Here is a 27,662-nt window from a genome sequence, read left to right as displayed (position 1 = left end):
GGGATAGACAGCTGAGTCACTGACCTCCTACCACTGATCTCCAATCCCTCAATTCCTGAAAGCAGAAGGGGGTAAACTGCCCATGGCAAGCTATTGATTTGCACTAGTTTTTTTGTATCATTATAACAAGGGAAATACCATTTTACCTGTTGATTTCCTACAAAGTTAGCTACATTGTATGCAATTATGAGAGTTGATGGTTTGCATAAGCAGCACTTAGCCTGAAAACTAGGCATGTTGCCATAAAATGTTTAACCAAGAGTAATTATATTAGTTAGTGTCAGAGTTAGAGCTGAGCAAAACAATTTCCTAAACATTCCTCCAAAAACTGGAGGCTCTTATTAAATAAATGTAAAGCAGATGCTGTTCATCCACAGAGCTGGGCAAAATATTTTCCCCAAATTTGTAAAATTATCTGCAGAATATTTTTTGTTATTTTCTAAATTCTGTCCCATCTGTTTTTAATATTATTCTGTCTTGCAAGTATAGAATCATAATCTTGCAGTTTTTATAGTGTCTGTTGTGACAGAGCCCCTGTCATGAACCAGAACCCCATTTGTGCTACTGTACTGTACAAACAAAACAAAAAAGTGGTCTGTGGCAGGGTAGGTCCACCCTATTGAGGCTGTCAGGGTATAGAGGAATTAAAGCAGAACTTGGATAGCTTAAGTTGCTTAGTCTCCCAAGTCACCACAGCAGCCCTGGCTCCTAGGGCAGTGTGATACAGCAGCCCAAGTCAACAGAACTGCCCTCTTGCAGAAGGGCAGTGAGTCCCAGGGGCCCAAAGAGGGTAGGCAGCCACCACCTAGGGGTGGGTGACAGCCAGGATAGGGGGACCCAGGCCCTCCCTGGTTCACCAGGTCCCAGCATTGGGCTGTGTCTGAAGCAGAGGTATCCACCACCAACTTAGCAGGGATCCTCCCAAAACATATTGAGTTCTACAAACCCCAGTTCTACAATCAGATCAATATTTAGTTCCCCTGGGCTACTTCCTACCCATTCTTTCACAACTGGTAAACACGGAGTTCCATGGTCTCTCCTCCTTCTGACATGCTGGTCAGTTGCCACCTCTGCCCAGATGGCCACCATATCTCTACCTACAAGCAGCCTCTTCCTAGGAGACTACAAGGCACCTCCACTCCCTTCAGCAATCAGCCCAGACTGAGATGAACTGCTCCCTTTTATATCTGGGTTCCAGCTGGATCATGCCCAACAGGGACGAAGGGGTGTAGTCTTCACAGCCCACAGAGTGTGCTTAACCCCTGCTGAACCAATCCTGTTGAAATTCAGGAAGTGGGCAGGCTTCTAAAGGACCTTCCCCTTGCTGAACCAATGCTGGATGGGAACACCTAGTCACATGGTCTTTGCCCCAAGGGTTTATACTCTGTGTAGGACTAGAGACAACAAGGAAGAGGAATACTGGAAAACAATAAAGCAATATTGATCAATGGGATAGATAGTGGTCTCAGCACACCAGGTGCCAAATATAACTTCTATTCTCTGTTTGTCTTATCAACATCCAATAAGTGAATGGGCTATGGACAAAGTTCATGCAAATAAACTAAAAATAAAATCTCGAGTGAGCATGAAATCACTTTTTCCCATGTCAGAAGAGGCTCAGGATTGATATGCCTCTCACTTTCTCTCCTGCCAACAAAAGAGAATTTTCAGAACATGCCCCCATCCCACTTCTGAATTTCACAAGGAAGAAATTTCACATCAAAGCTACTTCTTGTTCTTTACACGTGAGGTGATGCAAAGCAATATTCCTAGAGAAAGGAAATTGCCTGAAATGGAATGAAGACATTTCTCCTCGGGAGGAGGGATGAGCAGAAAAGAGTTCTCTAAATAGGAATAGTCTAACTTTTAGAATTATTTTAGTGGCTAGAGAAACCGAGCACAGGAAGGTGAAGTGAGTTGCCCAAGGCTAGTCAAAGACCAGTGGCAGAACCAAGGCTGGACCTTAGGCCTCATGTTTTTAAATCCCATGTGCTTTCCTGTAGATCATACCGCTTTTCTAACAATAAATTACTGCTTTCCATCTAGAAATGTAGAAAAATACATCTGTCTTTAGCTGGTATGGCCACTATTAATTTCTGTAGAGGTTTCCCCCTGCAAAAATGATACCACTGAGGAGCAGAACAGCTACAGTAATAAGTCAAATGTCAATGTGTTAGCAGACTGAAGAAAATGCTGATCCAGTGTTATGTAAAAATTACCAGCACACCAAGAATGGCCTGTCTTTTGTCTAGAAGATTATACCACTAAAAACAGGATTGTTTCCTTATAATCCTGCTAGGGCTTTGGTCTTTCCCATTCTACCAAGGCACAAAAATCCTAGCTTTTAAATATTAAGTTTCTCCTATCTGTTTTCTTTTTTCCTATAAACTAATATTGGATAATTCTGCTCCATCTTACAATAGCTAACAGAGATTTACTGGATTTAAAAGTCTAGACAAAATGGCAAAGTTTTCCTTATTTAATACCTGTTAATCTCAGCTGTTGGAAACTAAAGGAAATGCAGAATAAAACTGTTATATCCTTGGGGGCAGCCAGTTTAGGAAGAAATCACTTGAGGCCAGACAGCAGACAGCTAACAAAACTACCATTTATTTACACACACAGAGAGCTCACCTAACCGGCTGAAGCAGGCTAGGCTATCCCCTAATAATCTAACTCAGTTGCCATGGGAACAAAAACCATGACAACCAAATACACAACATATTCCTCCCCTCCTAATAAGAACATCCCCTAAATAAAACACACACTAGATTAGAGAAGGAGGGTAGACTGCCTCCATTCCCGGCTAAACCCTGGGGATTATTTTGCCCCATGACCATGGGTTAGCCCTAGCTAAAGATCCAGCCGATGAGGAGGTCTTCTGTCTCTAGGTGGATTACGGCGAACTCCTAGTGTTGTTGCACCCGAAAGTACCATTGGGCTCAGGGTCCGCAGCATTAACAGGTGAGGAGGTGTTATCAGTTCGTGCTGGGCAAAGGGGTATCTCAGCCGCCGGCTGTAATGGAGGAGAACAGTCAGAAACAGGTGATTCATGATTCGGTGTCTCACCAGAAGAGGTGAAGTCAGACCACTCAACTGCAGATGTGTCCTGAGGACTGGCATGACCTGGCAACAGCTGATCTACATGTCGCCGCCAGGTAAGATTCTCTGCAGTTCGGACTGTGTAGGAAACAGGTCCTGTTTGAGTGATGATTGTGGCAGGGACCCATTTAGCTCTGGAAGTATAATTCTGAGCCAAAACTGGCTGTCCCGGGCTAAAGGTTCAGTCTTTTACTCTGGGTGCCCGTCTGATGACTTGATATTACTGCTGATGTTGCACAATTTGTCAGAAGGTTTCAGCAGATCAAAGCAAGTGCGCAGCTGTCGTCCCATCATTAGAAAGGCCGGGGATGCCTGGGTTGTAGCATGAGGTGTGTTTCTGTAGGAAAGTAAGAAGGTATCCAGACGCTTTTGACTGGAGTGTTGTCCCCTTGCTGATTTCAAAGCGTTTCATTGTCTGCACAAATCTTTCAGCTAATCCATTGGTAGATGGATGATATGGTGCTGACGTGATGTGATGTATCCCATTTGCCTTCATAAAATTTTGAAACTCCTGAAAGACGAACTGCGGTCCGTTGTCACTCACAGGTTGTTCTGGCAGACCGAAACGACTAAAGAGTCCCCGTAGTTTTTGGATAGTACTCTCTGCAGTAGTGGACTGCATTATAGAGACTTCTGGCCATTTAGAATGGGCATCTACTGCCACCAAGAACTTGCTTCCTTCAAGGAGGACAGCGAAGTCAATGTGAATACATTGCCACTGGTTTTCAGGCCAGTCCCGTGGGTGTAGGGGTGCCCACTGGGGTGCATTCCTCACACCTTGACATGACATACAAGCTTTTGCCTTCTCTTCAATAGCACTGTCCAATCCAGGCCACCAAAAATAGCTTCGTGCAATTTCCTTCATGCGCACTATTCCACAGTGACCGGAATGTAGCTGTTCTAACATCTGTGATCTCATGGTGGTGGAATAATGACACGTCTCCCCCACAACAACCAACCAGATTGGACTGATAACTCCGTCCTCCTGGACATGTAGGTAACAAGGTCGAGTGAGACCAGAGAGGTTTGTCGAGATTTTCCATGCAACATCAGGTCCATAACTTGGGACAATACTGGGTCAATGCGAGTTGCCTTCTTTATCTGAGTAGCAGTGATGGATGTATTCTCTACCTGTTCAAAGTAGAAGATTTCCTTTTGGGTACTATCTTGATGTTTGACCGGCAAAGGCAACCTTGAGAGGCCATCTGCATTGCCGTGCAGAGTGGATTTCCGATATTTGATTTCATATGCGTGTGCTGAAAGTAACAATGCCCAATGTTGCATATGACTAGCAGCTAATGGGGGAATGCCTGTGTAGGGTCCAAAAATTGACGTCAGAGGTCAATGGTCTGTGAGAAGAGTAAACTTTCACCCAAACAGGTACTGATGAAACTTCCGAATTCCAAAAACAATTCCTAATGCCTCACATTCGATTTGGGCATAGTTAGTTTCTGCTTTGCTTAGAGTGCGTGAAGCAAAAGCAATAGGTCTCTCTTCTCCCGAAGGCATAATGTGTGACACGACTGCTCCCACTCCATAAGGGAAGGCATCGCAGGCCAATTGTAGGGGTAAGGATGGATCAAAGTGCGTTAGAACTTCAGAATTTAGCAATGCATCCTTAGCTTTGTTAAATGCAACATCACAGGCTTCAGTCCACTTCCAGGCCTTGTTCTGCCCAAGGAGCTCATGAAGTGGTTTTAGCAGTGTGGCTAACTGTGAGATGAACTTTCCATAATAGTTCAGTAGTTCTAGAAACGAGCGCAGCTGGCTTACATTTCAAGGTGGGGGAGCCTCCACAATAGCTTTAACTTTTGCAGGGGCATTATGAAGACCTGAAGAATCAATGATATGTCCCAAATATTCAACAGAGGGCTTGAAGAATTCACACTTGTCTTTGTGAACTCGTAGGCCATACTCTTCCAGCCTTTGTAGGGTAGACTCTAAATTCTTTAAGTGATCCTCTTCATTCCTTCCAGTGACCAGGATATCATCCAGATAGCACTGAACTCCTGACAAGCCACACAAGATCTGGTCCATAGCCCTCTGGAACAGGGAGGGAGCAGATGTTATTCCGAAGGGTAGGCGACAGTATCAATAAAGCCCCTTATGAGTCACAATAGTCAACAGCTCTTGGGACTTTTCATCGACGTGCATCTGTAAATATGCTTGACTCAGATCAATCTTACTGAATGTTTGTCCTCCAGCCAGGCCTGCGAAGAGGTCATCGATGCGGGGAAGCGGATATTGCTCTGTACACAACACTGGGTTGACAGTGACTTTAAAATCACCGCAGATCCGGAGAGAGCCATCTTTCTTCACTATTGGGACGATAGGAGTGGCCCATGAGCTATGGGTAACTGGTATTAGGACTCCATTGGTGACCAGGCGCTCCAGGTCTGCTTCAACTTTTGGCCTGATGGCATATGGCACAGTTCGAGCTTTCAGATATTTTGGTGGACTGTCAGGTTTAATGTTCAGTGTCACAGTGATTCCCTTCATACTTCCCAAATCAGATCCAAAAACAGCATTATGTTTCCTTAGTATAGGGGTTAGACTGGTTTCTTCTTTAGTCATCCGGTACACTTCTGTCCAGTTCAGCTGAATCTTCCCAAGCCAAGACCTACCCATTAAGGCTGGGTAGTTACCTCTCACCACGAACAGTGGCAATTTAGCAGCCTGTCCATTGAGCTCCACCTTAACAGGAATGGTGCCCAACATGGGCACAGCTTCTCCTGTATACATCTTCAGAACAGTTTTTGTTGCCTTAAGCAGAAGATGCTGCAGCTTTTCTTTATACACAGTCTCGGAGACCAGCGAGACGGCTGCACTGGTGTCCAGTTCCATGTGTATAGGTTTGCCATCCAACAACGGGGTTACCCAGTATTCATGTGAGCCCACTGCCAAAGACAAAACATGCAGTGGCACTTCCACTTGCGATGAGGTGTCACCTTGATCATCCTGGGTCTGCTCTAGGGTATGCAGGGTTCCTCTTTTTGTCGGCCAGACTACAGGCCTCTTTTTCTTTTGTTTACAGGCACACTCAATGCATCCCTTTTTGCCACAGTGTTGACACACCAGGTCCTTACACCAGCATTCTGATGCCTGGTGACCTGGCTTACCACAGCGGTAACATTCTTGACTCTGCACAGTTTTGTGGGTAGGTTCTTGTGACACTTTTTGCACCCTAGGGGATGCACCGATGTATTGCGCCTCCCTTGTAGCCAGTTCCATGGAGACAGCAATATCAACAGCCTTCTGTAATGTAAGCTGAGCCTCTGTCAGTAGGCGCTTCCGTATAGCTTCATTGTACAGGCCACACACTAACCTGTCACGCAGGGCATCATTTAACATCTCTTTAAATTCACAGTGTTCTGCTAGCTTTTTTAAAATTGCTACAAATTGTACAACTGTTTCATCTTCTTTTTGGTCTCTTTTGTGGGACCTATATCTTTCAGCAATTACCAGTGGTTTTGGGGAAAAATGGGACCCCAGGATTTCCACGACGTCACTGTAAGATTTAGTCTCAGGCTTAACCGGGTGTAGTAAGCTGCGTAGCAGTGAGTAGGTTTTAGCCCCTACAACACTTAAGAACATTGGCACCTTCTTTGCTTCTGTAATGTCATTTTCAATAACAAAAAGCTCAAAATGCTCAGTATACACATGCCACTGCTCTATATTCTCATCAAAAGGTTCCAGTGGCCTGGTCAGAGTAGCCATGATTTTTAGTTTCACTTTCACAGTCAGTGCAAACAAGCAGATTTTGTTTGTTTGTTTGTTTTACCTTGACTTCTACTTCCTTCTGTTACTGGAGCAGCACCAGAATTGCATCCATTGTCGCCACTTGTTATATTCTTGGGGGCAGTCAGTTTAGGAAGTAATCACTTGAGGCCAGACAGCAGACAGCTAACAAAACTACCATTTATTTACACACACAGAGAGCTCACCTAACCAGCTGAAGCAGGCTAGGCTATCCCCTAATAATCTAACTCAGTTGCCATGGGAACAAAAACCATGACAACCAAATACACAACAAAAACAACAAAATCCAATTATTACAGCCAAACCGAGATGTTAAGGTATGAAAGTATTTTATTTCAAGCAACCCAAAATTTCAAAATTGAAGGACTGTTTCTTTCACCATGCACCCTCTGCTCTGTAATTGTTAATATATGTGATAATAGCTTATTGTGAAAAGCTCTAATTTGTCTCTTTTATAATGAAGATTTTGGTGTGGTTTTTTCCTAGGTATTGAAAAACATAGCCTGAGCTAAGGACATGTTAAATATTTAAGCCAAAGAGTTATATGTGAGTGGAGCTGCATACTTAACTAATTTAGGCTATATGTTATCTAAACCTGGTACCTGATTTGCATTCTGAGTAGGTAAACCCTGACAAACTTCCAACACTACAAATACTCAAAGAAAACCCAGAGGAGGCATAGCTAGCTGCAGTTGTTTATATTTTTTATTTAGGCATCTTGCAGGCCTGGGAGGTTCATCATGTCAGGCATAAACATACTGATCATGAGAATAACCATTAGCCTGATATAGCAAAATTAACAAAACTGCAACTTGTATCAAATTTTACTGTTGTTATCTATGTAGCATCATAAGTGTATGTGGTTCTTAATGAGCTAATAACGTGAACAGGTTCTAGCCTTATGTCTTTGTGTTCTGAGGGTCAGGTTGTAGCTGGCTGTACGTGCATGGGCAATGAGGGTGGGGGAAAGAATGCAAAGAACTCTCTCCACCTCCTGAACAAAGGTCAGGCTGCAATCAGAGTGAGGAGTTCACATAACATGCTAATTTAGCATTGCCCAAGTCCCCTCCCACACCCCAAAATGGAGGAGGTCTGAGCTGAGCCATGGTCTGTGTTTCTTTTCCTCACTCTCCTCCCCTGGCATGTTGTAAACTGATGTAGGAGTTTCTACTCTTGCACACAGTACCTCAGAGCTTCCAGCTGAATTACACACATTTTTTTCTCGGGGATTCCTGCCACAGATATTGGTTGTCCAAAACATTTAGTGAATTTGTGTCAATATTGATGAATTGTTTTATTAAAAAAAATCTTCAGAAATATAGAAACAATTCTTTTTTTTTCCTCCAAACAATAGCTCAGTTTTTCAGGCTAGACTCACCAGGGGACTTAGGAAAGTACTTCCAACATTTAGGTACTAAACAGGTGGTGGTGCCCCCCTAATAGCCAAGCTCGGGAATAGGGACTTGACTACAGCTTTTTCCCCTCACCAGTAAGTGACCTAACCACCAGACTATTAAATATTCTGGGGTAGCTTGCTGTCAGCCTCTCCTATTGCAGCTGTTCCATGTTGTATATAAATAGTCACTGGAGCAGTGATTAGAGCTCAATTTTTTCTGAAAAAGTCATGACCTGGTGATTGTTGCATGTCACTGGGAACTCTTGAGTTAGAACCGAGGCTCTAACACAAACATAGTCTGTGGCCTTGGGCAAGTTACTTAAACTGACTTCTAAAGTTTCCCCATCTGTCAAATGGGGATTGCAATACCTATCTACAGTGTTGTGAGGGTTGACTGACATCTATAAAGTGCTTTTCAGTTTAAAAGAGTCATATGGATATTTGATATTATGATGGTAAATCCCATTGAAAAGATAGTGTTCCAGCGTGTAACAGGGTAGCCTGGCCCCTACAGGCTACACAGCTTGTCTTGTCTTAGTCCAGAATCAAGAGAATTCTGGGAATTGTTCCTGGAAGGAGCATGTGATTTCAGGCAATAGCAAGACCTGGTGAGAAAGGAGACAGGACTATAAAAGAACTCCCTTCAGCTTAGACAGGGAGATAGCTAAGCAGCAGCTGTTGGTTGAGAAACTCTTTGTGGGGAAGGTACCAAAGGGAAATGGCAGCAGCTGCTGGAGCTCTCCCAGTAAAAGGAAGACTGGTAGGGTGCTCCTGGCTGAAAAAAGTTAGAAGGAGGAGGTGGTCTATGAAGGGCTGAGGATGAGTCCTGCAGAGGAAAGAACCTTAGAGTAAGCTGTTCAATGGAATGAAAGGCTATTTTTAAGCCCTGCACTGAGGGCTGAAGACTTTTCTTTGTAGAAAATGGCCTAGGATGGGAAGTGGTGTGGGCCTGTAGGCTAGTGTGTACACCTGCCCTTATTTAGGGGTCTCAAGAGGGGCTTCTGGAGAAGGTTAGGAAACCTTATGCATTCCCTTGCACCAAAGGGGCAGATGAAGGTGTACCCTTGCTAAGGACTGCTTAGCCCAGGGACTTAGAAGGATTAAAAAAAAAAAAAAAACTTTGTTGGATGTTATTACTCCAGAGGGGAGGATGCTATGGTTTGTCTGCATGGCTAAACCACTGAGGCCTGGCATACCCTGTCAGCAGGAATCTGCAGCCTAGAGGGCAAACTGAGGAATTCTGAATCCTAATGCTGGAAAGGTAAGCCATCTGTGAAACAATGCTCACCAACTCTCAGTTTTCCCACTGTCATGATTATTTGTGCAAACATGCTGTTAGAAAGTAACTTATCCCAAGGAGTTATTTTGTGTGATTTTTGAAGTCTTTACATCATTGGCCATATGTAGCCTTCCAGGAGTGTTGTGGGTCAGGCTGAAGAGTGAGGTTAATCAGATCACTAGATCTGAATACAGCATGGAAACTTTCCATTCTCTTCACTGTGTGGGAAAATAGATCTTACTGAGAAGTTGAAGGGTGTTTCACTCCCTCCTAAAGCACTGCTGTTCCTTGAATGATAGAATCTACCTATTTCTCCTACCTAATTGACCCTAGGGCCAACTCTAGCACCAATGAGCCCAGGGTTCTTTGTGCTCCTTATTTACTTCCCTCAGAGAATAACTGAAAGGCTGTATCTCTTGCTGCTGGAAGCTAACTCTTCCACTGAACTGTCTCTCTCTAAACTCAGTATATGTGTCTGAACAATTTCAGTGATGTGCCATCTGCACTTGGCTGCCCTGGTATATGAGATGAGTATCTGGCCTGGTAATTTCCTAGCCTGGCTCCTTGTCCCCAGGCTGTCTGTGTCTCAGACACCCAGGTTAGGTAGACCTTTTGAAGTTCTACAGGGTCTTTGGCCTTTCTGCGGCCTCCTGATAGGATTCCTATTTGGTACTGCTAGGCAAACACTACCACCACCACCACCACCACCACCACGGTCAGGTGTGTCTGGTCTATAGAAGTTGCTTCTTGTAAGCTTCCAAAATGGTGAGAATGGATCTCCATGTGTAATGTCCCCCCTGCTCTTCCTGGCAAAAAACGTTGAAATTCTCCATTGTAATAAAGCACATACACACAAAAAGACCATGCTTTCTGCCAGATGAACATTTCTGAAGTGAAGACAACTTTTCATATCTGAATCTTTTTCCAGTTTTAGTAGAAAATAGCAAAACATGCTCTGCACCCCAGGATGTTTCTTCAATGTCCACATCTGGCTACCCAGAAAATAGGTAGCAGTCTCTCTTCATGTTCCCTATCACATGCATTGAAAAATTATAAGCCAAACCACCAAAAATCATGATACTTAAAAAATAAAAAGAATACCAAAGTTATTTATTATTTGTCTTCTGGATTTTTTTGTTGTTTTTCAGTCTTCTGAGTGCATTTGGTTTTATTTCAAGCTCTTGCCCCTGCAACCATAAGGGCTAGAAAGTACACCTGGTCAGAAAAAGGAAAGAGGGCTGTTGCATGGAAAACACTGGTCCCAAACTGAAATATTTCAATTTGGATATGCAACTGTGGTACTTCACAAGAAGTGTAGTTCAGATGCCTCATGCTCCTACTTGCTACAGGCCAAGCTCCCGGGTCAGACTATATTACCCAGAATATTTGATTTTTGTTGAAAGCCCATGTTTCCATCCAGAAAGTTTTTGATGAGACATTTCCATCAAGTCTTACTAGAAAACTCTGTCTCTTTTTTTAAAAGCTGAGATTCTCTCCTTCTCTTGTCTCCTGGACCTAAGGTTTAAAGTACACAACAAATATTTGCAAGACTCATAAAGGTTGTCCACACTGCATCCTCTTTGTGTAAATTACATCTACTCAGGGCTTGTCTATGTGTGGAAGTTATACTGGTATAAGATAGGACATGAATTTAAAACGCTAGAGTTATACCAGTAATATAGCCATGTGGACACTCTTATTCTGATATCAGAGTGATTTTTTTCCCCCACTTTGTTTATGAAACTTTGGAATCCTGAAAAAAGTCACTTTTATTCTAGAACAAGGGGGAGTTATACCAGTATAACTTTAGAGTTTTAAATGCACTATACCAAACACAGTAACTATACTAATGTAATTACATCTGTATGTGCTGGGGCAGACATGCCCCATGCTGACAAGGAGGGGGTTAATGAGAGTGTGGGGGTCAGCACCCAAGTCATGCCAGATTGCTCTGGAATATGGTTCCAGTGTTCTTCCTGTGAGCTGGAATAGTATCCTGATGCTTCTGTTAACTCTAGCCATGTCCAAGAATTGGAGGGTGGGACAAGTGGGGGCCCCAGTGCCTGGTGAGGGGAGATGGTCCTGGACCAGGCAGCCCCTTTTAGTCTGGTAGGTTCTGGGCCCAAGCAGGGAGCACTTGGCAGTGGGTCAGCATGGAGGGAGCTGAGAATGCTGCAGCTGGCGTTGGGCAGGGGAGCATGGGGCTAGACCACCGAGAGCCTCAGGTGGAGCCAAAGCTGGGTGATGTTGGGGGCTGGGTACTAAGGCTGCTGGGACTGCAGAGTCCCCTTGCTGAGCACAAGTAGAGAGGCAGGGCAGGACAGGCTCAGGGCTGAGTCGTCTTCTGGGCATCCTCCAGATCCTCCACTGCCACTATCTTCCCTCTGCTCCCCTTTTTTCTCCCCCAGAGACTCCCACTGCCCCAGTATGCAACTCAGCCCCACATTCAGAGCAAGCTTCTGCTGCTTCAAGGGGGTGGTCCAGTACTTTTTTTTTCAGTACTGGGGCAGTGTTGTGGATCCAACTGGCAATGCCACAGCTGCAACAGATGTCAAGCATGGTGACAGGACTTAAAAAGAGCAGACCCAGCCCACTTTAGGGTTGACTAGGAAGGAGACCAGAGCTGGGCTTCTCCTGATGTGAGAGAAACCTGATTGTAGCCCAGAGACTGAGGTAGCTTGTTGGCTGGACAAGCTTCCTGGTGGAAGGGATGACTAGATCCTGGGAGTCTTCCTTTTACCCCTTACAACTGTATTCTTTGTAGGCCCAGGACTGGCAGCATTCAGTCCTGGACTTGTAACAGTTTTATGGTGCGAGGTGCAGCCTATAATAACTGAACCCCCATTTTACCTTTGGCCCTGACACGGGCAGCCACTTGAGTATTTATTTCTAAGTTAAGCAAGTGAGTAGTCCCTTTTGAAGGTGGTGAATGCTTAAATGCTCCACTGGATCAGGACCTATATAAAATCCAAATGTTCTAATTATCTAGCCGAAGTGGTTCAGAAAGTTTCAGACCTTAACATTGCCACAACCTGATATACAGAAAAGCTATTTTAGAGCAGGGTTCATATTGTTGATTTTCTATCACTTGAAGACCCATATATGGTGAATCATGCAACTTTGCTTTAAAGGCAGAGGGATACAAAAATAGTAGCAGTCAAAAAGATTTTTTAAAAAATTGCAAAATAGTGTTGTGCTAAAATGTAGCACAGTGGGGTGGTATAATATGATGGCTGCATTGGCTCTGGAAATAACTAGATGTTTCCATTCCATTTCACACACGCAGCAGGGCAAAATTTATTGCACACCTTTTTGGCAAAAAATGCAGGCACGGTGACACTGAAATGTTTTGCGCATTCATGTTGATTTTTTTGCCGAACTGTTTCAATTTTTGAAGCGTTTTTTTTTTGACTGAAACATTTCTTTTGAATATTTTTTAAACAAATGTTTTGATGTTGGTTCAAAATGACTTTTTGTTTCACAATTTTCTTCAATTTATTAAAAAACAAAGTTTTAAAATGGGCCGGTCGAAACATTTACATTTTGTCAAAATGTACAGCTGCTCAGTCAGACTTTCCTCAACAACAACAGTTCAAATTCTGTTAACTTTTACAATTCGGCAGAAGAAGCAGGCAATGACAGATGCTAGGGGAAGGAGCTTGAGGGATGGGCATCTGGTGCATAAAGGAGCTGGAGTGGAAGTGTATGGGAGGCAGGCAGTTGATGTGGCAGTAGAGAGAGACATGGATGGGCTGGAAATTTTTGTGTGGGAATGGAGCTAGGAGTGGGAGGTCAGACAGGTGCTGTGTGAGGGCCTGGCAGTGGGTAGGTGTGTGTGGGGAGAAGTATGAGAAGCCAGCATATAGTATGTGTGTGTGTGAGGGACCATCAGTCTGGAGCGAGAGCTGAACAGAGAAAGCATAGTTGTGCTGAAAGGAGGCATGACCGCTACATACCACTATGTCAAACAAGTCAAGAGGAGAGAGCTGGGCAAACCTTCTCTTGCCAGAATGGTTTTGCTTATGTTGTAAAGATGATATGTTAACAGCCAAACTACTGTAAAACTGTCTCTGTTTGGCCATGAACATGACTTACTTTGGGACAGTGAAATGAGAAATCAGGTGCTTGTACTTGATGATTTGTAAATTGCGTGTTTTAGGTCATGCTATAGTGTATGAATTTGAGGTAAGAACTTCAATCGTTTTCTCTGTGCTTCTTTCTTTCTAGGCTGGCCCTTCCTCTTTTCTGCATCTGCAGTACAGGAGACTTCAGTGAAGTCCTAGAGGTCTGCCAGCTTCTTTCCTTTACAGAGAAAGGCAGAAGAGAAATGTTAAAGAAAATGTAGAGACTTGTAGATGCAGATTGACCTGTGTTTGGGGATAGAACTTAAACAGTGGACAATGTATGTCTCTCTCTTTTTCCTTTCTAGTAATTCTGGATCATGTAGGAAGGCTTTCACGATTTTTGTTAATTTTCAATAAGTACATAGTATTCTTTCTGAAGAAAGAATAGCCCTTGAAGAAAGAAGGAAGAGCTAGCTGGTATTTACAGGTTGGCAGATATCTCTAAGAGCTGCTGACTTGAAAAATGCCCAAACAGATAAAGAAGGGGATGGAGGAAAAGGTTCAGAGAGATAACATTTTTCTTTGCTTTGTGTGTAGGGGGGGCGGTATTTTCTATGTGGTGGTTTTGTCTTTGTCCTTTGAAGTAATTGTTTTATAACTGCATTACATTGTTTGAATGAAATAATGTAAAAAGTTTACACCTTTATTTCCAATTTCGTTCCATAGCAAAGGAAATGAAGACTTAAATAACCACCATAAAAGCTTTATTCAGATTAAACTGACAGTTGTCATAGGAGCCAAACGGTTTAACTAAAAAAAAATTGAACTTGTCTCAAAGCAGGAGAGAAGCAAGATTTTGGCACTTGGGGTATTTGTGTTTTGGGAATGGGGATTATTTTGTATTGAGGCGATCTGGCACTTGAAGCGTGAGGGAAGGGAGAAAGTGCTATGGTCCATCAGCTGGGAGGCAAGGGAGGGAATGCTACAGAAGAGAGAATGTGAGGTGCTGCCAGATTGGGGGAAGAGGTGGGAGTTTGGTGGCTGTTGTGAGGAGGGGAAGAGTTAGTCATTGGGGAGGGGAAAAGGGGAGGAGTATGAGGAGCCAGCAGTTGGTTTGGGGCATTGGGGTGGGGAAGGACTGACTGATAATAAGGGAAAAAGGAAACTAAGGAGAAACATACAGTTCCGGTTGCCTATATATTTTTTTGCCTACAGGTCTGAGCCAGTGTAAAGTTGATGGGATTCAGAACTGAATGAAAATAAATAACTTGCGTGGCAGAGTACACCAAACAAGGAGATGTGACTGTATTCCTGAATAAATGACAAGCAGTACCCAGGGAAAAATATAACTTTCACCTCAGTGTGGCACTTCCATAACATCTCCTCAGATATGGTAATGCCCAGAAACATACTTGCAATTTGGATCTAGCTATGTATTGTCCCTCTGCTCCTGTCCTTTTATATTTCTGATTGCTCAATTGGCTGAATGGTCTAATGCACCTCTTTGGAATAAAGTTGTTGTTGTAGCCACTCCCTGCTTCCTACATCCCTTGCCTCTTTCTATGCCCACCAGTGACTGTTCTCCCAGTAAATTCTCCATTCTATATGCATATAGGGATTAATTTCTCATTTGGAAGAGCAGGATAAGCATCTTACTTCATTGTATGATCTCATAGTTCAGCTACATGGAGTTGAAATTTAGTTCTCCAAATGTCTGATATGTGTCAGACAATATAAAACTCTGTTAACATGGCTGTAGATTCTTGTTGTGCAGTTGAATGGGTATTCTTCCACTCAAACTATCCTGTATCCTAATCTGTCATCAGTAGTATGGTAAAAAATTCTGGGATGCTCTTTCCAAGTAGATAGACCCCGAGATGGAAGCTGTCACAGTTGCTGACCCCTCTCTTCCTAGTGGATATAAAATTGAATTCCTCCACCTAATCCAATGTACATAGTCCTTTGTACTCTACTCCCAAGAGAAGCCAGGAAGAAGAGGTAAAATGAATTGAAGGTTAGCAAATACAGGCTCTGCTAGACCTAGAATTAGAGCTGATCAAAATTTTCCCAAAAAGCTTTTGTCAAAACAAAAAAGAACACAACCTGCCCTTTCATTTAAACAAAAGTTTTCACTAAAAATTGTCATCAGTATCAAAACTTTTTCATTTACTGAAAATTGCATTTTCTTACTGAAAACTCACTTTTTCAGAAAACAAAAATTAAGAAGTGACTTTGAAGTGACAATGTAGTGGAAAAAACAGCTTAAAACATGTCAGTTCCAACCGTGAACATACTCAGAGAAAAATCTTACTTGTAAAGCAAATAATTTCAGTACTTCTGCTGATCTCAACTTCCATGATATTTCACAAGATGGTCAGTGAGGTACCCAGGACCTAAACTGTTTAGATTGTTATGGATTAAAACAAACATTAAATTGCACATGGAAAATAGCTAGAACTCAGTGCAGACTCTGGAGCTCAGATGTAATGTACTTGCTGTCAGAAATATAGCTTAACAAGTGGGCTGCTACATTCTGCACCATGGGCTTGCTCCAAAGTCCATTGTAGTTAATGAAAAGATTCCCATTGGTTTAAATATGCCTTGGATTGAGCTCTAGCTGAGCTTGTCAAGCAGTATTTGTTACATGTTTTCTCCCTAATTTATTTAATACTCCCCCCCCAATAACATAAGAATATCTGATCTTTCTCTTCAGAAGCTGTACCCAGTTCTGATAAAGAGGAGAAATGAGATTTCTACTTTGAAACTCCACTAGAAGTTTTGCTAATTGTGTCTGCACTGGTTGCTCACACATATGCAATTTGGTGTCAAAGATGACGGGCAGAGCAATGAAGTAACTAGAATCTATGGAGAAATATGGGTGGATTTTCAAGTTCTACAGTGATGAGGTACAGATAGGGACTTCTCATGACTCAGTATCAAGTCAAAAACAACATTATTTAGCTTCCCTTGAAATTGCTCTAAGTGCCATAATAGAGGATGCTGTCTATTTACAAATGTGAATAAGGGCATATGTTCTTACCAAAGGTGGATAACCATGTGTAATATTTTCAGAAAAGGATGAACAGGTTCATGCAAATAAACTTATTCTCTACTTCTCCTATTCCTCTAGAACAGGGGTAGGCAACCTTTCAGAAGTGGTGTGCCGAGTCTTTCTTTCTTCATTCTATTCTAAGGTTTCACATGCCAGTAATACATTTTTAGAAGGTCTCTTTCTATAAGTCTATAATATATACCTAAACAATTGTTATATGTGAAGTAAATACGGTTTTTAAAATGTTTAATATGCTTCATTTAAAATTAAATTAAAATGCAGAGCCCCCCAGACTGGTGGCCAGGACCCAGGAAGTGTTGAGGGCCATTGAAAATCAGCTCGCGTGCCACCTTCAGCACGCGTGCCATAGGTTGCCTATCCCTGCTCTAGAAGTTTAATCCCACTCCTTCAAGCAAACTGAGGGTATGTCTATGCTACGAAATTAGGTTAAATTTATAGAAATCGGATTTTAGAAATCACTTTTATACAGTCGATTGTACGTGTCCCCACACAAAATGCTCTAAGCGCATTAAGTCGGCATACTGTGTCCACAGTACCGAGGCTAGTGTCGACTTCCAAAGCATTGCACTGTGGGTAGCTGTGGGTAACTATCCCATGGTTCCCGCAGTCTCTGCTGCCCCTTGGAATTCTGGGTTGAGATCCCAATGTCTGATGAGGCAAAAACAGTGTTGCGGGTGGCTCTGGGTACATGTCGTCAGGGCCCCCCCACACCTCCCTCTGTGAAAGAAATGGCAGACAATGGTTTTGCGCCTTTTTTCCTGGGTTACCTGAGCAGACGCCATATCACGGCAAGCATGGAACCCGCTCAGCTCACCATCACCGTATGTCTCCTGGGTGCTGGCAGACGTGGGACTGTATTGCTACACAGCAGCAGCTCATTGCCTTTTGGCACCAGATGGTGCATTACAACTGGTAGCCATGGTCCTCGTACTCCTGGGTGCTCTTTTAGCCGACCTCAGTGAGGTCGGTCGGGGCGCCTGGGCAGACGTGGGAGTGACTCAGCCAGGTCATTCCCATTTTCTGCAAAGCACCCAGGAGATGACAATGGCAAGCAGTCATACTGCACCATCTTCTGGTGAACAGCCAGGAGATTATGATGGCTAGCAATCGTAATGCAGCATCTTCTGCCGAGCAACCAGGAGATGATGATGGCTAGCAGTCATACTGCACCATCTGCTGCCATCTGAAGATGTAAAAGATAGATGAAGTGGATTGAAACAAGAAATTGGCCTGATTTGTTTTCTGAAATTAATGGCCTGCTAAACCCAGGGCTTTGAGTTCAATCCTTGAGGGGGCCATTCTGTGTGACAGTTGTTTGTGTTTCTCCTTGATGCAAAGCCACTCCTTTTGTTGATTTTAATTCCCTGTAAGCCATGTCGTCAGTCGCCCCTCCCTCCATCAGAGCAATGGCAGACAATTGTTGTGTGCCTCTTTTCAGTGCAGAACCAGAAGCTGCAAAAGCAAAACTAGGCAAGGAGGCGACAGCAGCACAGTGACGAGAGTGATGAGGACATAGACTTCTCACAAAGTATGGGCCTGGCAATGTGCCCCAGAAATGTGCACATCATGCTGATGAGCTCTACATGGTCACCTGTGCTGATCAGCTCACCACGCTGGCCAAACAGGAAATGAAATTCAAAAGTTTGTGGGCCTTTTCCTGTCTACCTGGCCAGTGCATCTGAGTTCAGAGTGCTGTCCAGAGCAGTCACAATGGAGCGCTCTGGGATAGCTCCCGGAGGCCAATACCATCAAATTGCATCCACACTGCCCCAATTTCGACCCGGCAAGATTGATTTCAGCACTAATCCCCTTGTCAGAGGTGGAGTAAAGAAATCGATTTAAAGGGCACTTTAAGTTGAAAAAAAGGGCTTCTTCATTTGGAGGGGTCCAGGCTTAAATTGAGGTAACAGTGCTAAATTCAACCTAAAATCATAGTGTAAACCAGGCCTGAGAAATGCTGAACGATCACCATATGTTCACTGTTGGATATTTCTTTGTCCATTTCCAATTACTGTGTACCAATATTAATTTCAACTAAGTTAAATAAGACACACTGCACACAGTGACCTTGCTAAAGATGAGGGATAGCTTGGTAGTGATGAGTAACATCAGAAGGATTTTGATTCATATTCTGACTTGTTAGTATATCTTCTGCTTGGACTTCTTCCAAAGTCAGCTTTCAGCTAGTCTAAATTTCATCCACAAACCAAAGAGAAATAGATATACTAAAAGAGAACTCATTTAAGAGAGTGACCTTATGCAAGATAGTTACAATTTTCCTTCGGTCCTAAGAAAGGACCTTTCTAATCTGCCCCTCTACCTATTTGTTTTGTTCTGTTGCTTTGTTTTTAGACCATTCCTCTCTCTCTCTCTCAATCGGGCAGTTATTTCTTATTTAGTGTACTGTTGCATCTGTCCCTTTTTCTCTTGTATCGTCTGTCTCTTCGTTTCATGCTTCTCCTTTGTGTCAGCCCAACTTTCATCCATTCTCCTTTTCCCGTATACCCACCAACATACATATGCATGCTTTCAGCTTTACTCAGCTGACAGCCACATGCTGTGCACCTGGCTCGTGATGGGAATTTGCCTCCTAGGTTTGTCATGTACAGAGACAAGTGCATTTAATAGCAGCTCATACCTTTATGTGATAAAGAAAATTCCCATTTTTAACCATAATAGATCAGTACATAGTATATTCATGGAAAGCAAGTCAATTTGACCTCCATTCACCATTGTAAAGGCAGATGCCATTTTTTTGTACTTCCACAGGAAAAACAAAATGGAACTTGTGATGTTATGCTGATTCTTCTACTACCCATATGATATCTTGGTTTAATGCAGACTATGACCGGTGGCAGTCTGGGTCTTAACCCACAAAACAGGAAGCCTCTTCTACTGTACGAGATGGGAGAGAAAAGTGTTGAGTAAAACTGGGCATAACTTGTGAAATATTTCTTTTGTGAGAATTCAGATACATGACACTCAATCCAGTTCATGTAACAACTCACTCTTGTAGCTTCTGAAACACCAGAATGAAGAAAGGGGTGTCCCCTATTTAACAGCCCACACATACACACACACACACTGCTCGTACCATAAAAAGCAGGTGGGCTAATTACAGGAGTAGGAGTCAAAGGCCTGGAAATTCTAGTCTTGACTCTGCTACTGATATTAATGCTTTGCACACTTCATTATAGAAATGCTACTTAGTAGAGAGTGTATTTACACAGGACTTTACAGGTGGTGAAACAAAGTTCACATAGAAAGTCAGTGTCATAACCTGGGTTATAACCCTGGTTTGCTGACTTCTAGTTAGAACTGGTCAAAAAACGGAAAACCTTTTCATGAAAAATGTCTCTCTCTTTCACTGAATATTTCCAACTTCTGAAATTTTTCAGTCTTCTATTCTAGTCCTTTGTCTAATTACTGAACCTTGATAATAGGGTCTCCTTGGAAAGCCACTAAATTGTTCTGTGCTTCCACTTTCACATCTGAACAATGCGGCCAGAGAGTCTGTTTTTTTTATTATACCATAAGCAACATCCAAAACCATACATGGTTTAAGATTTCCCGGGTCACATACGTGTGTGTGAAGTATTATTAGTCTCATTTTACAAATGGAACAACTTTGCAAGATTTATTAGTGAAGATTTCCTAATTTTGAAGAATAAGATAGCTCAGTAAAATCCGATCTCAGTGCTTGTGATCTTCAAATATATTGTCTGTTCTGTGAAGTTAATGATTTGACCTGAGCTGGTATTTGTGAACTACTTATATAAGATAAAATACCATAAGGAAATGACAAAACAACTGCAAATAATGACAAAAATTGAGACTTTCATAAACATAAGGGGAGGGATAGCTCTGTGGTTTGAGCATTGGCCTGCTAAACCCAGGGTTGTGAGTTCAATCCTTGAGGGGGCACTTAGAGATCTGGGGCAAAATCAGTACTTGGTCCTGCTAGTGAAGGCACAAGGCTGGACTTGATGACCTTCTAAAGTCCCTTCCAGTTCTAGGACATAGGATATCTCCATTAACTTATTTTATTTTTATAAGCAGCATAGATAAAATTTGACAATTACTTGTTACAAATTATTTGCACGTCTATAGGATTCAAGTTAAATAACCAATTTTGTACTCATAGCTGTTGACAAATTCAGAGCCGATTCTGACAACAAAAGAAGTAAATAACTCAGAACTAAGTTGACTTTTTCTCCAGAGTAGCAAAATTGATACTTTCCAAAATATAAAAGATAAAACCTGTTTTGTGGACAGGGGAGGAATGTGGTTTTCAGACTTCTCAAAGGGTATTAAACTAATTGAAAACAAACCACTAAATAAAAAAGCTGTAAAATAAGGTCAGATCTTGTGCTAGTGTAAATTGGTATAGTTCTATTGAAGTTGGTGGCGCTGTGCTGAGAAATATGAGCTGAGGATTTAGCCCATTTTTGACAGTCTCAGTGACAAAACATATTATAGATATTTGCTTGACAGGACTTGTAGAATTTAGAGTTGCTTTGCTTGATTGATTCTTTGTGTATGTGCCTGCCCCCTCCACCTACCATGCTGAGGGCTGTGTCATTTAGCATGACTCCATTATATTCAATTGAGCAGTGGCTGCGGGAGGCCAGACAGCATATGTCCTTGGGCCATACAAGTGCTATTTAGCTACAAGTACCCTGCAAAGCCAGAGGCACTCAAGGGACTACAAAAAGAGTCACATTAGTGACAATAGAACTAAATGCCTATGCAGTGTTATGTAAATGCTCATGATGATGAAATGTGTGGTATATCTTCTCAGCTGGTTACAATGTTGTGCTGTGTATAGTAGGTTGTTGCTGCTTGCAGTGAATAATTTATAACTAATATTGTTGGCTGCCTGTCCTGATGAAGTGAGTTAAAAATATATAGTGCCAGATGGGCTAATACCATTGTCTTCTCTTACAGATCACTTTACTATTATCTTCCTCTTAACACTTTTTCAAGATGAAGAAGAAGAAGAATGGAAGTGGTTGCTTGAGGTACCTTGAACTAGTCTCTCAGTTCCTTAATCTCAGGCCTTGTCTAAACACAAATTGTACTGATTTAACTAAATCCCTGCGGAAACTGGTATGTGTGTGAATGCTCTCCTAAACTAATTTGAATGCGTTACATAGTGCTGATTTTGAATGAATTGTAACCATGTAGTCTGCCTTTTTAAAGGCCAGGAGACATGGGGCTAGCCCAGCCCTGTTCAGTCAGTCTTACCTGTGCTTTAACTGCATCCCAAGCTGAGGGGCAGGAGTGAGGGAATCAGGTGTTAGTATGGCAAACACCTCGGCCTCATAATTAAAGGGTCTAAAAGAATGCAGTCAGGAGGCAGCTGGGATGAGAACTGCATAGAGTATTTTAGGTTCCTATGGGAAGCCCTGATATAAGGTCTATAAGAAAGCAGGAGTCCCTGGGAGAAAATTCTAGAGTCCCTAGGCAGGGGAGGCATGGGAACACCTGTAAGTCTTAAAAAGGGCAGAAGCAAGTTTATTGGATGTCTTGTTTGGCTGTTTAAATTTGACTTCTGTTACCCAGAAGGAGAATGAACTAAGCATACTGGGCTGGGGGTTTGTGTCACCCAGAAGAATACCTCTGTAGCAGCAGATTGGCCAACCAAAGCGGGTGGTATGGATGAAGTGCCTGCAATACCACATCCTGGCATGATGAGGGGATTCCAGTGATGAGTGCGCCTCCCCTTACAATAATTTAGGGAAAGATTTTTTTCAAACATGCAATGGGCAACTAGGTGCATAACTCCCGCTGCCTTTCAAACTTCTTCCAGCAAACAGTTACATATATGCGTCCTGATACTCTATATGTAACTTCATGAAGTCAGTGGAACTATTCATGCGCTAAAAGTTAAGTACGTCAGATTCACTCTTCTAGGTAAAAAGGTAGAATGATCAGAGTACACTTCATATTGTACGATCACTTGCATTTTAATTTTCACTTGGCAAAAATGTTTTGTTATAAACTTAATTATTTTAATAAACATCTTTACAGAAAAACTACCTCATAGAGCCAGGTGATATTTTTTTAATTAAAAAATATATTTATATCCTTTATTAAGTATGTACTTTGTTTAGACATAATAGTAAACAAACTTCAGGCCAGATCTTCAGCTAGCATAAATTGGTGCAACTCCACTGACTTCCCTGGAACTACACTGATTTAAATCATCTGGGGTTCTGGCCCTTTATCTGGACTTTCAATAAGATCACACTGAAAACACTATCCTCGCCGCCTGGATATCATGTTGCACTTTTTTTTAACCCTGTTCTATCCCAGTGTTTGAAACAGAGTAAAGGTTAAAGTGGGATTTAGATGAGGAAAAAGGAGCTTTATTCCTCTAGGTACTGAGTTTTCTCTGTTTGAAGAGTAAGGACTGATTTGGTGGTGCTTCTCCCAAAGCACTGTACTGCCAATATGATGGATCAGAGAAGTCAGAGAGCTAGTGGATAGTTGTCTGGGCAGACAGAATTGCACCTCAGTGCACTCTAGTTCTATCTAATCCTAGACGTAAACTATGAATACTGCAGACGCTATTGCAAGGCTGTGTCTGGCTTTAAATTACATCCCAAGACCTACACAATATACCACTTTTTTCCTTTTTTTTTTTGACAGTTTTTCTTTTTCTTCTCAGCATTAGGCGCTTTTTCCCCTTTCTGATCCTTATTTTACCCTATTCACTTCTAAAAGATTCAACAGAGAATAAACAGCTCTGTCATGGAGAGGGGGAAGTTAAATAAGTAGCAAAACCAATGACTTTATAGAGATGTGTCACCTTCTATAGGCTTTCTCATATCTGTTAAATGCTGCAACGTCTCCACAGAAATAGTTTTCAACCAGGGGCACACTTACCCCTGGGGGTACTCAGAAGTCTTCCAGGGGGGAACATCAACTCATGTAGATATTTGCCTAGTTTTACAACAGGCTACATAAAAAGTACTAACAAAGTCTGAACAAATTAAAATTTCTTACAGACAATGACTTATTTATGCTGCTCTATATACTGTACATTGAATATTAATATTCCAATTGATTTTTCAGTAATAGTGGGCTGTGACGCTTTTGTATTTTTATGTCTTATTTTTTAAACAAATAGTTTTTAAATGAGTGAAATGTGGGGGTACACAAGACAAATCAGACTCCTGAAAGGGTACAGTAGTCTGGAAAGGTTGAGAGCCACTGGCCTAGCAGATATTTTTGTTTTTTATGAATCTTAACTAAGAAAATTGCTTCTCATTTTATAGTATTTCATAAGATAACTACAAATAAAGTAGTTTAAAAGGTGGAGCTGAGGATCTCTTCCTGTGTAAATTATTTTCTGATAACTAGGTACACCTCCAACCTCAATATAACGCGATCCAATACAATATGAATTTGAATATAAAGCAGTAAAGCAGCGCTCTGGGGGGGGGGGGGCTGCACACTCCAGTGGATCAAAGCAAGTTCAATATAAGGCGGTTTCACCTATAACACAGTAAGGTTTTTGGCTCTTGAGGACAGCATTATATCGAGGTAGAGGTGTACCATTATAGTTTGCCTGTAGAATGCACACGTCCAACTGTACAGGAACAGGTCTTGACTTTCAAGGACTTCCATAATATTTGCTTAGTTTCCCCCAGCTACAAGCCCTGCAAACTCAATCTGGGTCCTGAAAGTCAAGCAGCATTTGTTCTGACTCATGCATTATAATCATTAATCAAATAAACTACATTATAGGTGCAATTGGGTATACAACTTTTTAACCCTTAACATAGAGATTCTGGAATTTGAACTTGGGTTCTTCATCATCCAGCTTGTTGCTCCCAAAAGCAGCAGCCAAGACTTGGTGTTGTCACTTATCTCAAATAGTTCCTTGGGACTACAGCATATTGTTGGCAGCACTGCATCAAGCAGTGTTCAAGTGTTTGCCCAGGCTCTCCACAGTCATATTTGGGGTTGTTCCTCAGCTTCTACTAGGTCATTTTGTCATCAGTCTTTGCCATCCCAGATCTCATTCAATTTAGAGTACACCCATGTTTTTGTTCAAGGTCAGTATCTGAATGAACCAGTTTCTCCAAGATCATTGGCATTTCTTGCTATTTTGTTACTGTGTAGTTTTCCACTACAGTATTTTAGGGAAAGAGATTTTCAGAGGCAAAGCTCTTTCTAGACTTCCATCTCTCTTGGGTGGTGGAATGTGTGCACACAGTAGCTCATGCACCTGTTTCTGTGTCTCCTTTTTGCTGAAAGCATCCCCCCTCACTGATGATGCTGCAATCCCCGCATGGCAGTACAGCAACTGTGGTTTCAGAATCCCTGTAATGATCCTACAGGATTGATTGAGTTCAGTATCTATTTGTGTGCATGACTCATAAGTAACCAGAATGAGGCACAATACACCACCACTGAGCAGCAAGGTAAGACTGGTATCAAAGAGGTAGTCGTGTTAGTCTGGATCTGTAGAAGCAGCAAAGAGTTCTGTGGCACCTTATCGACTAACAAAAGTATTGGAACATGAGCTTTCATGGATGAATACCCACTTTATCAGATGCTCATGCTCCAATATGTTTTTTAGTCTATAAGGTGCCACAGAACTCTTTGAAGGTAAGACTGGCTAAGCTTGTGCCCTGATCCTGCAACCACTTAGGTATTCTGTTGACGTTGAGCTAGTGCATAGTCCCATTGACGTTAATGGCAAAGGGGAGTCAATGAAACTAATCAAATGCTTAAAATTATGTACATGTTTGCAGGATTGGAGCCTAAATTAATAAGTCTTTTAATGCTATATGAGCCAGAAAGAGTATACTTCACTCTTCTACAGCTTTATTGGCTCTACAGTGCTAAGACGAGGTTGTTATTAAAGTGTGCAGATAGTACTCTGAATACACCCAAACTAAAAAGGAACAGTAGCCAGGTACTGTCAGTAAGCCAGTTCTGTTTTCACATGGTAACATTTCTGATCGTTGCTGTACTTTAGCAATGTCAAACTTAATACAGAACCAAGGATCAGCAATAAGATTCTGTCAAACATGCAGGGTATTGGTGGCTTTAACTTCCAAATTTGTAAATGGCTGTAGCTGCTCTCAAAGGAGCCTCCAGTTTATGTTGTGGTATCTTCATATAGAAATCCCCAATGTCAGTGATGACAGGTAATCTTCGTTCTTTAACTCTCCAAGTTTGAGAATTATACCAGAACATAGTTGTGAAAATTTCATTGTGAATGTTTCCCTTCTAGGTTACTTTATTACCTCTTAAAGAATGCTGTTGGCAGGACTGACAGCAAGCAGGCTAGAAAGTGGCATTAAAACAAGTCCAGGACATGAAAGCTTAAGTAATGGTTTTGATGGGGGTGTTTTATTACTTAGAATACTTGCAAAAACAAGTGCTGCAGAAAGAAAAATAAAGGAAGGGCTGAAGGTGTCTTCTGTACAGGGACGTGGACTGGCTGAGAAGGACTCAGAATGTAATACAGTATTGTCGGTACCTTTTTCAGCAAGAGAGAATAAATAAATTTATTTTTGGTCCATCTTAGTGTTAGTGGCTGCATGCAGGTGGTAGCGAGAAAATATTGGAGGTGGTGGGATATGACATCTTGCTACCAGGCGACAGTGAGAACTGTGACAGCTGAGTTTTAATCTGTCAATAATGTAGAATAATAAAAGGAAAAATAGATATCTCTACTAGGCAGATGGCGAGTTTGTTTCATAGCTAACATCTGGGTGGGGAGGGGGGAGCATGAACATTCCAAAAAACATTAACATCCCAAACCTGGCTTCTTCCAGCATCACCGGTAAAGAGGGGAGATGCAAATATGAGATGAAAGACCTATTATGATGCAGGAGAAGGAAACAGGGACAGGAAACCAGATTGGTTTATACTATAAATGCTATATGCTATGCACCAATCTGGTTTCCTGTCCCTGTAAACTTTATAGGACAGCGTGTATGATGCTGCATGATTCAGATTAAAAATGGACATTGCAGAGGTAATGGGGATAACCTGTTCAGTGAGGGCACTTGTATAAATACATTTTGAGATGATTGTCTAATATTCTAATGGCCAGGATAATATCCCGAAGATTAAAATGTACCTGAGCTATGATGATTCCTAACAAGGACCAGCAAGGTGTGATTGTCCCAATCTGGTTGATCAAGGGGTCAAAGAAAGGGAAGGCTTAGATAAAAATATAACTAACTTCTGTAGAGTAGAAGGTGAGCTATGTTATGTATACCTCCCTTAAGTTTTAACCTGATCTCTCTCACCTTAATACACTTTGTTTTTAATTAGACCACTTGAGTCCTAGAATGCTTGGGAATTTAACTCAGATTATCCATAAAAGAGAAACCTTCATTCTCTGAGGAAAAGTAGTGAAGGGGTAGCATCTGCAGTCGAATTGTCAAGGGTTCTTCCTCAGAAAGGAGTGGCCTAAGGAGTCCTCCTATGTAAAGGGTGTCACCCGCAGCGCTTAGATCTGATGGACACATGGGGAAACCCCAAATGTTAAAGCTAAGTTTGTTCAGTATTCAGAATTTAGCTTTTCTGATCTTAAAAGAATAAGATTCATCCTCCCCACATAGCAGCTTAGTCTTCGGGATGTTGTTGTTGTACATAGGCCTGAAGATAGAATCATAGAACTGGAAGGGACCTTGAGGGTCCAGTCCTCTGCACCCAATGGCAGTTTAGGTTGGACATTAGGAAAAACTTCTTAACTGTCAGAAGTTTTTCCTAATGTCCATTGCTGCAATTTAAGCCCCTTGCTGCTGCTTCTATCCTCAAAGGTTAAGAAGAACAATTTTTCTCCCTGCTCCTTGTAACAACCTTTTATGTACTTGAAAACTCTTATGTCTCCCCTCAGCCTTTTCTTCTCCAGACTAAATAAACCCAATCTTTTCAATCTTCCCTCATAGGTCATGTTTTTTAGACCTTTAATCATTTTTGGTGCTCTTCTCTGAACTTTCTCCAATTTGTCCA

At 42.0% G+C, this 27,662-nt stretch overlaps 1 protein-coding gene across 1 annotated transcript in view; it reads left to right on the top strand.

The window, feature by feature from the left end:
* The first annotated feature begins 14,817 nt into the window (after positions 1-14,817).
* MYT1L (myelin transcription factor 1 like) overlaps positions 14,818-27,662 on the top strand; it is a 525,010-nt gene continuing 512,165 nt past the window's right edge. Inside the window, exons 1-2 of the mRNA XM_050950633.1 lie at positions 14,818-14,993; positions 21,621-21,694. The gene's annotated coding sequence lies outside the window, so the exon portion shown is untranslated. The remainder of the gene's footprint in view (positions 14,994-21,620; positions 21,695-27,662) is intronic.

This window comes from Gopherus flavomarginatus, chromosome 4, assembly GCF_025201925.1.
Source record: "Gopherus flavomarginatus isolate rGopFla2 chromosome 4, rGopFla2.mat.asm, whole genome shotgun sequence".
Taxonomy (NCBI): Eukaryota; Metazoa; Chordata; order Testudines; family Testudinidae; genus Gopherus; species Gopherus flavomarginatus.
The sequence above is the reverse complement of the archived record's forward strand: the minus strand, read 5'-3'. Positions and strand labels throughout refer to the sequence as shown.